This window comes from Tenrec ecaudatus, chromosome 13 (assembly GCF_050624435.1).
Source record: "Tenrec ecaudatus isolate mTenEca1 chromosome 13, mTenEca1.hap1, whole genome shotgun sequence".
Classification (NCBI taxonomy): Eukaryota; Metazoa; Chordata; class Mammalia; order Afrosoricida; family Tenrecidae; genus Tenrec; species Tenrec ecaudatus.
This window is the reverse complement of record NC_134542.1, coordinates 78,114,290-78,124,261: the sequence shown is the minus strand read 5'-3', so window position 1 is coordinate 78,124,261 and position 9,972 is coordinate 78,114,290. Positions and strand designations below refer to the sequence as shown.

Here is a 9,972-nt window from a genome sequence, read left to right as displayed (position 1 = left end):
TGGAAGAGGTTTTGATGTGAAAAACAAGCAAACAAAAACTACTTTTTAAAAGTTATAATTATAGTATTAAAACATGTCAGTACATACTTTACTTCAGAATCCAAAATAAATCATTCAACTTTACAGCCATTCAAGTGAAAGTTTCTTTTTTAGTGATAGTTAAAATTTTTAAGAAGCACTAAGTTCAAATAGGGTATAAATTACAACACTGTGGCAAGGTATAGTTCTGGAATTATCTGTGTAGAATCTATTGAGATGTTCCTCACAATGCAGAGTCCAGACCCCTACGTCATAGGAGCTGAAGCACAATCTCCACAAGTGGGGCCCTGGAATCTCTATGTAGTGCTAAGATCTCTTTGTGACTCTATGCACACTAAAATTTGAGCATGACTTTATTGGTTCATAGCTAGACTTTTCACAAATTTAAAAAAAATTGTTTATATCAACATAAAAATGTTAATAATATTTTTCAATGGCTACATGTAATTTTTTAAATAACATTTTAACTAGATCTGGAATTATTTATATCAAGTAAATTCTTAGATTTGGAATTACCTTAGTAGGTTCAATAAGATTATTCATGCTGATTGGAGAGAGAAAAAGTCACGTGGAAATCTTAATATCAAATTCTCTTCAAATGTTTTTTAACTCAATTCTTAAAAAAAAATCATTTTATTGGGGACTCATTCAACTCTTATCACAATCCATATAACTCAATTCTTAATTACAAATAAAAACAATATAATATAACACTTCCAAGCAACGTCAATTCTCAAAATATCTTCGTACTCAAAACAGATGCCAAAGGGATTCAAAACAAGATACCACAAAACTTGTGTAATGCATCAGTGGGACTTATATTGAATTTGATGTTGATAACTTTATTTATCTTGTTTGTTGTAGTAAATTACAGGTAGCAATATTACAAAGCAAAAATTTGAAAAAGAAAACATCTGCTGTTCACAGTTACTTTTAAGAAATAATACATGGAGAAAGGGGAAAAGAGGTCTCTCAAAATACAAGCCCCAAAATACTGTGTTAAAATATTCTCGAGAGTGAGCTGAAAAGACAAAGTTCTTTAGGATCATTTAATGATGGATCAAACACTGTAATAATCTGAATGTGATTGTTTAAGACAGTAACCGGTGTTTACAAGAATCATCAATCATCAAGAAACAAATACATGCTCAGTTTATGAAGGATGGGTGTAGATCACATAAAAAAATTAACCTATCTTGTTGAAAATGAGTGGTTTAAAAATAATTCAAAATTTCAGCTATCAGGAAAATTCCCCAGTTGGATTTACCTCAAAGGAAGACAAGATTTTTTCCCAAATAATTTAGTTTAAGGAAAACAGGTTGTTACCGAGGCATAGGCGCCATCTAGTGACAAAATGCACTGGTTTCAGGGGAATTGTTTTGCTAAGAGTATGAAACTGCTGAGCCACAAGTTTTGTTAAAGTTGTTTTTATACAGATTAAAGTCAAAATTATTTCTTTTTTTAATTGTACAAGATTTTATTAAAGATGTTCTTTAGTGATGTCAATGGAAATTCTGATTACTTTATATTATGTATGTGCTGATAAATACCAAGGGACTGGAAAAATTCCATTACCTTTTAATTACATTTCCCCACAAACTTTTTAAAGTCCCCTTGGATGCATACTACTATTATGTAAGTTTCCTCTGGGTATTTACAATTATTTTGAGGTCTGCTTTGGAATTTTAAAAGAAACTCAAACTGATTTCCCAGGTCACTGACAGAAAAGCACCTTTCATAGGGCGGAAGCCGCAGTGCTTCTTCAGTCGCTCGCCTTTTGATTACTATTGCTTGGAGTGCCATCTTCTTTCTCGGACTGGCTGTTACTGCTGTTTGAGGCAGTGGGAGGAGGGGACGGTGCTCGACTGGACGCAGCACTTTCACTTCCATCTAGAAGCCGATCCATGTAATCCGTTACACCAGGATGAAGATTATATTTCTTCTTTCCAAATCGCGTTTGCTGAGCAAAGAAATCATAACGTTCTGATTTTTTCCCCATGTAATAGAATGCTACACATTCACCAACTGACCTTGTTCGAACTTTATTAGCCTGAATCAAATGAAAATCCTTTCCATAAGCCTTCAAGCCTTGTTCAAAGTTTCTACATTCTTCCTCTGTCCAAACAGACAATTCCTCTCTAGCTGCTTTTACATTAAATCTTAATCTTCTCGGTGCTTCTTCTGTATCAAAATTGCATTTAACCAGTTCATATAAAGCCTGTTCATTGTCTTTTACATGAGATCCTTCAGGAATTGCTTCCACACCTTTTCATCACCTGTTCTTCTAGATGCAGCCTTAAGAAATGCAATTACTTCATCTTCTGGCAAACACTCGGGGTCCCAGAGGAGCTGGTCATCATTTTCATATACTTTTTCATTTTCTTTATATCTACAAATGCCAACTGGAATCTCTGCTTGAAACATGGAGCTCACCATAGTCTCCTTTTTCCAATCTGCTGATGGAATATAATCTTCGTCTTCCTCCGACTCTTCTTCTATTTCACTATTTGTATCAAAATATTTACATCGGCGTGGGCGGATTATTTCCTGGGCATCTTGAGAAGCAACAGATTGAGATGGATCATCATTGGAAGACTGAGTTTCATCCTCTTGTCCTGATGAATCCTTTGTATTCTCTTCTTTATTTTCCCCACTACAGCCACTGCTGTCATCATTATCACCATCTTCTTCATCTTCAGCCTCTTCCTCTTCCTCCTCCTCTTCATCTTCTTCTTCATGTAGTCGAACAGAACTATCATAGCCATAAAGGCTGAGAAGTTCATGAATTGGCATGTCGCCTTCAGCAGCTGAAGAAACACAGACTGTCTCAAGCAGTAAATTTAGAAGACCTGGGAACTGACAGCATCGCAAGTATGCTGATCCTTGCAAGATCCTCTATTTCAGAATTGAAGTTTGTTTCTCCTTCCATCATTTCTTCCTCTCCTAGTGTCCTAGTGTTCGTTCATCATCACAATCATGAACCAGCATGTCAGCGGATGGATCAAATTCATGGTCATCTGATGCTGCTGAACCTCCTGGACTGGAAGACTCAACAGATGGCAGCATCACATCCGTCTTGTCTGCATTGAACCTCAACCAGTTGGTTCTTAACCAACTCCGAAACTCAGCCAGGCACTGGGAGAATCGCGCCACCACACCATAGACGCTGCCGCCGCCGCCTTCACTACGACCGCCCCAGCCTGAAGAAGCCCCATCCATCCGCCTGCAGCCTGGGAGACTCCGAGCCTCCAAAATTATTTCTTGATATTCAAAATAATTGAGGCTAATGATGATCACCAAGTGCGGGAGAAGCTAAAGTTGACGAAGATGTTATCAGAAAGATATGGGAGGTATAAAATGAAAAGCAAAACAGAGTTTAAGAAACCATTATTCAATATCAATTCTAGATATGTTACTTATCGCTTCTGGGGAGATTGTTTTCTTACACTCAGAATCATTTTGTTTTTGTATTAAAATGGGATAGAATTCCCTCTTCTCTGATAAAAAAAAGGTTATATAAGGCATTATTATACATTCCAAAATTTGCAGTCAGAAAAAAAACTAGTTTATAAGAAACAATAACCAACAGATACTTATTAAATAATTATTCTGTTTAGCAAAAAATTGTCCAGGCATTAATTTGATTAAAAATAACAAAAACAAAATATATGGTCTTTGTTTTTAATCTAACAAAATACAGCTGAAGTGACACAGATTACTTACAATAGGAAATAATTTAAAAGTATTGTAAGCCTAAAATCATTGTCCAATCAGCTCTCAGAAAATATTATTTCTTCTAATATTATGTCTATTGAAAATGTATAGTGTGTGGTCATTATTTGGCCCCACATGTTCAAATATGAATATAAAATCAATTACTTCCAAATTTTAAAGGAATTCATTTTTTATTATCCATAATTTTGTATTAGAAAGCTATCTGAGAGGTGGACAGTAGATAAAATATGGAGGTGAATGGACTCAGGGTTGAATCCCAGTTCTTCCAGTTTTCGGTTTTAGTTTGCAAGATGTTCAAACTTTGTGGGCCACAAGCATTTCTTATATAAAAAATTAATAATGCTGTTTATATGAAATAATATACGTGACACTGCCTGGTTAGTAGTAGGTATTTAATACATTTCAGTTCCTTTAATCCTTTGTCCTTTTCCATAATACAGATAAACAAAGCTAATTGATACTGAGAAACTAAACAAATACTGAAAGGAAATATTTTACATGAGGTATGATTAAATAAGGAAAAATTCAAGATGTTATTAGTCAAATTTAGAAGAGAGTTGTTGATTTTAAACAAAAAGAGAGAGAAAAGGAAAATAAATTAGGAGCACAAAATTGAGATAAACACATTATGCCCCAGGTGGAGAATTAAAAAAGAATAACCCAAGATTGACATTAGAGTTTTACAAATTAACTCTTAAGAATTTATCTGAGTCGGCATTCATTTGATGGCAGTGAGTTTTATTTTGTTTTTAAGAACCAATAAGGACCCACAGTGTTTTCATGCAAACCCATTAAATACATCAGAAAAGTAGCTGGTTTTCTACTTTATTTTGTCAATAAAGTGACTCAATATAAATGCACAGTGATTTGCGGGGGGGGGGGGCGGGGGGCAGGGGGTAGAAGTTAGCTTGTCAGTTGTTTCCATCTCTTTCTACGCGGTTTTCTAACATAGTTTTTGTTCCTTGGCGTCTATAAGGTTCAGCACATGTTTATGCCATTTCCTTTCTTTCTCCTTTCCTCCCTTTTCCCCTGAGTTCTTCATTTCTCTTTTTCTTATTTTTTAAGACAAATTCTTTATTTTAATAGTTGTGCCTTAAAGGGCCGTTTAATTATAGCTTTGTTAACAGTTCTTCCCAACATTTTAACATGATGCTTGAATGAGCTAAAAGTTTAAATTCACTCTTTTGTTTCTAAATTTATTCAATTTATCCCTGAGTACAAAATGGAACAGTAAGAAATCTGTATATGACTCTAGTGAGTTACAGAAGCACTTTTAAGAACCAGTAAATCTTGACTACATTTTTTTTAAAGGTAAAACTCTACCTATCATGTAGTCATTTTCTCTTTCTTTCTTGAACATTTTATTAGGAGCTCTTACAGAGAATATTACAATCCATATATAGTCCCATTAGATCAAACATAGTACAATTGCTGCATGTCTCATTTTCAATACATTTTCTTTCTTTTGAGCTCCTTGATATCAGCTCCTCTTTATCCCCTTCCTCCCCAAGCCTACCACCCCACTGAACCCATAATATATTATATATTATTGCTGTTGCTGTTTTTGCCATAATTTACACCATCCAAGGTCCCCATTCACCTAAAATCCTGATGTTCATTTCCCTCAAGTGGGGTTATATAGTCATCATTGCTATCAGCTCCCCCTTCCCACCTTTCCACCCAACCCCTCTCTTCCTGTACCCTCAGGGAATCATTATTTCCCTTACTGTTTCTGAGGGGGTTATCTTTCTTGGATCTCATGCATTGAAAGACCTTGTGTGTTGTCATTTTCAATATAACTCAATGAGACTTCAAGAAAAAATTAAGCATACCTTGAAGTTCGGTTCATAATCTGTTCTTTCAGCCCAGTGCTATTCAAAATATTATTTGAAATAGAATGAACATGGAGAAGACAAATAGCTTTGAAAACTGAGATCAGACTTCTGGTCATGATTACCATCACATCATATGTAGGTTTGGTTAGCTAGTACATCTTTATCTTATTTTATTTTTTTAGTCCAGTACACCTTTTGATGCAAAGTTTAAACTCTTTTTTAAAAAAATGGAAATCTTACCCAAATGATCTTTTAAGTACACAATTTGAGGATGTTGGTCACATTCCCCATGTTGTACAGCCATCACCACTGCTTCCAGAATTTTGTCATCACTATAAACTAAATCTCAGTGTCTCGTGAGCAATAACTCCCATTTCCCTATTCCCCAGCTCCTAATGACCATGAATGAATTTCTGTCTGTATGCATTTGTCTATTTTAGATATTTCATGTACATGAGATTATGCAATATTTATCCTACTGTCTATGACTCATGGCATTATTCATATATTTCTAAACTATACTATTCAAATTTTGATATAAAATTAAATATGCCATTGAAAGCTATTGAAAGTAAATAGTTCTACTTGAATTCCATCTTTGTCTTAGAAGAGATTTCTAGCTAAAATCTTATAAAATGATCCTTAATTTTTATAATAGATTCTGTCAGTAAGCATTATGGCTTATCTTCAGCAGAGCATAGACATAATTAACAGCTTGGGTGTGTGGGTTCTGCTTCATGTTCCACCTTTTAAACAAAGCTCTACCCATTATTCTTGACCTCCATTTTGAGGCGCAGTGGTGTGTATGTGCCATCATTAATGCTGAAAATCCAATAAAATATAAAACAGCCAAGTTTTCAAATAATTTAGTTTGAGATTGATGCATTTTACTTCTATGGTGACTTAACTTCCACTCATTTGAATTCTCAGAATATTCATTAAGGAAAAGAAAAGACTAGATTTTTTTTCTGCTAGTTTCCCCACTAATTACCTGCATTGCTCAGGACAGGGCTGGCATTATAATAGCACAGATGTAACCTACTGCATTATAAAGATGTTGTGTTATAAAGATGGATAAGACTGGCTCTCTATACTGAACATGCTCACCATAAACTAGGGTAAATTTTTTTCTGAGATGTCCAAAATTGTACCTGATGGTATTAGTAGCAAGGTGATGTTTAAGACCAAATGCATTGAACATTTTATTTTTAATTTGTATTCAATTTATACATAGATATATATTATTCCTCTTTCACTTCTGGAATTTTAAAGTTCAGATTTTCATGCACAGGAGAAAGAACCTGGTGGCGTAGTGGGCTATGCATTTGACTGCTAACCTCAAGGTCAGCGGTTTGAAACTATCATTCACTTCTCCAGGGAAAAATAAGGCTTTCTACTCCTAAGACTTACAGTCTCTGAAACTCTTTTTTTTTTTTTAACATTTTATTAGGGACTCATACAACTCTTATCACAATCCATACATATACATACATCAATTGTATAAAGCACATCTGTACATTCTTTGCCCTAATCATTTTCAAAGCATTTGCTCTCCACTTAAGCTCTTTGCATCAAGTTCTATTTTTTCCCCTCCCTCCCTGCTCCCCCCTTTCTGAAACTCTTGAGGGCAGTTCTATTCTTTTTAAAAATTGTTTTATTAAGGGATCATATAACTCTTAGCACAATACATACATACATCAATTGTGTAAAGCACACTTGTATATTCATTGCCCTCATAATTTTCAAAACATTTGCTCTCCACTTAAGCCCCTGGCATCAGCTCCCCATTTCCTCCCCTCCCTCCCCACTCACTGCTTCCTCATGAATCCTTGACAATTCACAAATTATTATTTTGTCATATCCTGCCCTGTCAGACATCTCCTTTCACCCACTTTTCTGTTGTCTGTCCCCCAGGGAGGTGGTCACATGTAGATCCTTGTCATCGGTTGCCCCTTTCCAACCCACCCTCTCTCTACCCTCCTAGGATCCCCACTCACACCACTGGTCCTGTAGGGATTATCCATCCTGGATTGCCTGTGTTTCCAGTTCCTATCTGTACCAGTGTCATCCTCTGGTCTAGCCAGACTTAAACAAGGTAGAATTGGGATCATGATAGTGGACAGGGAGGAAGTATTTAGGAACCAGAGGAAAATCGTATGTTTCATCGATGCTACATCGCACCCTGACTGGCTCGTCTCCTCCCTAAGACCCTTCTGTAAGGGGATGTCCAGTAGAGTTGCTGTAAACCAAATTCCGCTCAATGGCAATGAGTCAGAATCACAGAAGGACATCGTTCCTTTAACTGAACACCCCAAGGTTTTCCCAAAGTCAGGACATTTTCCCTGGACTTTAGAACTTTTAAGATGATTGTCAAAAGTGTGATTTCATCGTGAAATTCTTCATTTGTTAAGTCAATGATTTAAAAGAAATGAAAAAACTTGATGAGGTTTTTGATGAATATTTTCTATTTGCTTCGCCAGATCTCCTGGCCACTTTGTTCTCTATCTGTAGAGGCTGGTCCCTCAAGACTGAACCAACTGAAGCCTTCTGGCTGCCAATTGGATTCGGCCAATCCGAGGAGAAGGAAGCGTAAGGAAATAGAGTATTTACTCCCTTGGCTCCTGTCAGATGAGCCGTTCCCCACGGCTGCACAGCTCAACTTAAATTTTGGTAAGTGGATATCATCGCGGGTCCTAGTAACTTGCTACTTCGCTTTGTTCCTGCCAGTCTAGAGTTTGTAAAGGTTTTCTGTTAACATTAACTAGCCTTAAACTTGTCCATTTTTAAAATGAAGATTATCATTAACCCACTCTTGTTTTTCTTTTTTTTTTAAACCGCTATCTTTTAATGATGTCTTTTGAATATGCCTCTGCTTCCTACTGACACTCTGACCGACAAAGCTCCTAACCAGGGTACCGGCAAGAGTCATGTAGAGTCATGTAGAAAAGGAAGATATACTATACAATGGAGACTGGTCAGGACAACTATTTTGATGGTTGGATAACAAATGATGCCAAATTATTAGATCCTCTCTCTCACACACACACATATGTTACATTAGTTGATGTTCCCAGGGCAACTGTCCTGGACACAATCACTTAGAAATCCCATCTACTGCCATGTTCTGGCTCCACTTCCTGTCTTCCACCTTTGTTACTGAAAAGGAAAAGAAAATTGGAAGATTACAGTGACTTTTTGCTGCTTTATCTCACATTCCATTGGCCAGAAGTCATCACATGACCCTGGCTCTTAAGAGGATTGCCCAAGAAGTAGAATTATACATAGGATAGCTACCATAAATGATTATTTATTCTGTATAATATGATCAACGACACTTCATTAATATGAGTCCTAGGTAGTCCTATGAGAGTTATACGGCCAGATGCCATGTCCTTCCTTAGACCCCAAACGCTCTGCCCTGCAGCATCCTTCCTTCTTGGCAAGATATCTGAAAATGGAGAAATTCAGAGACACAGGCCCTCCGTAAATATTTTTTCCAGTGTTAGAGGGAAGTGGTGTTAGTTGGAAGGTGATTTTTAAAGCTGAAACAGCAATACTATCTGGCTGGTTCTGTGGCATTACTGATGGATTCAATTCACTGTCTTATAGGTAATATTTAATGATATAATAATGCTAGTTAACAAAAGCACCAGTCAAGAAATCAAACAACATATTGCATTGGATAAATCTGAGGCATGCGATCGCTTTCAAGTAGTAAAAGCAAAGAAGTCCCGTTGAGGACGGAGATGATTGACTCAAGCTATGGTATTCCCGATCACTTCATGTGCTCGTGAAGCTGGACACTGGATATGGAAGTCTACTGAAGAATTGGTACATGGGAATTATGGTGTTGGCAAAGACTCTTGAAAGCACCATGAACTTCCAGAAGAATAAAGAAATATGTCTTGAAGAAAGTACAACTTAGAAGCAGGCATGGGGAAACTCTGTTTTCATGTACTTTAGACGTGTTAACAGGAGAAACCAGTCCTGGGAGAAGGACATCAAATTTGACAAAACGGAAGGTCAATGACAAAGAGGAGGCAGCTTTCAACAAGCTGGATTGACAAAGCGGCTGCAACAGTGGATTCGATGTAACAATTGTGAGGACGGCCCAGGGCCATTGTCATCATGAGCTGTCGTCAACCCAGTGGCACCTAAAATTAAGCTACAAGTGTGTACTTTACTAAGTGCTTTGCAAATATTAAGTCATTTAAGCATCACAATGCTATTGAATAACGACCATAATGGTTGCCGTGATGGTACCAGAATTCTTGTTCTTAACCACTACGCCAGCTAACATTTTATATATGTCTTATTTGATCACAGGGTTTGCTTGATCTTAACAGTTGCCAAAATGTTTCAC

General features: G+C 36.6%; 1 pseudogene; it reads right to left on the bottom strand.

Annotated features, from left to right (window-relative positions):
* Window positions 1-1,801: 1,801 nt before the first annotated feature.
* LOC142424013 (mesoderm induction early response protein 1-like) lies at window positions 1,802-3,258 on the bottom strand (annotated as a pseudogene).
* Between the last annotated feature and the right edge of the window lie 6,714 nt (window positions 3,259-9,972).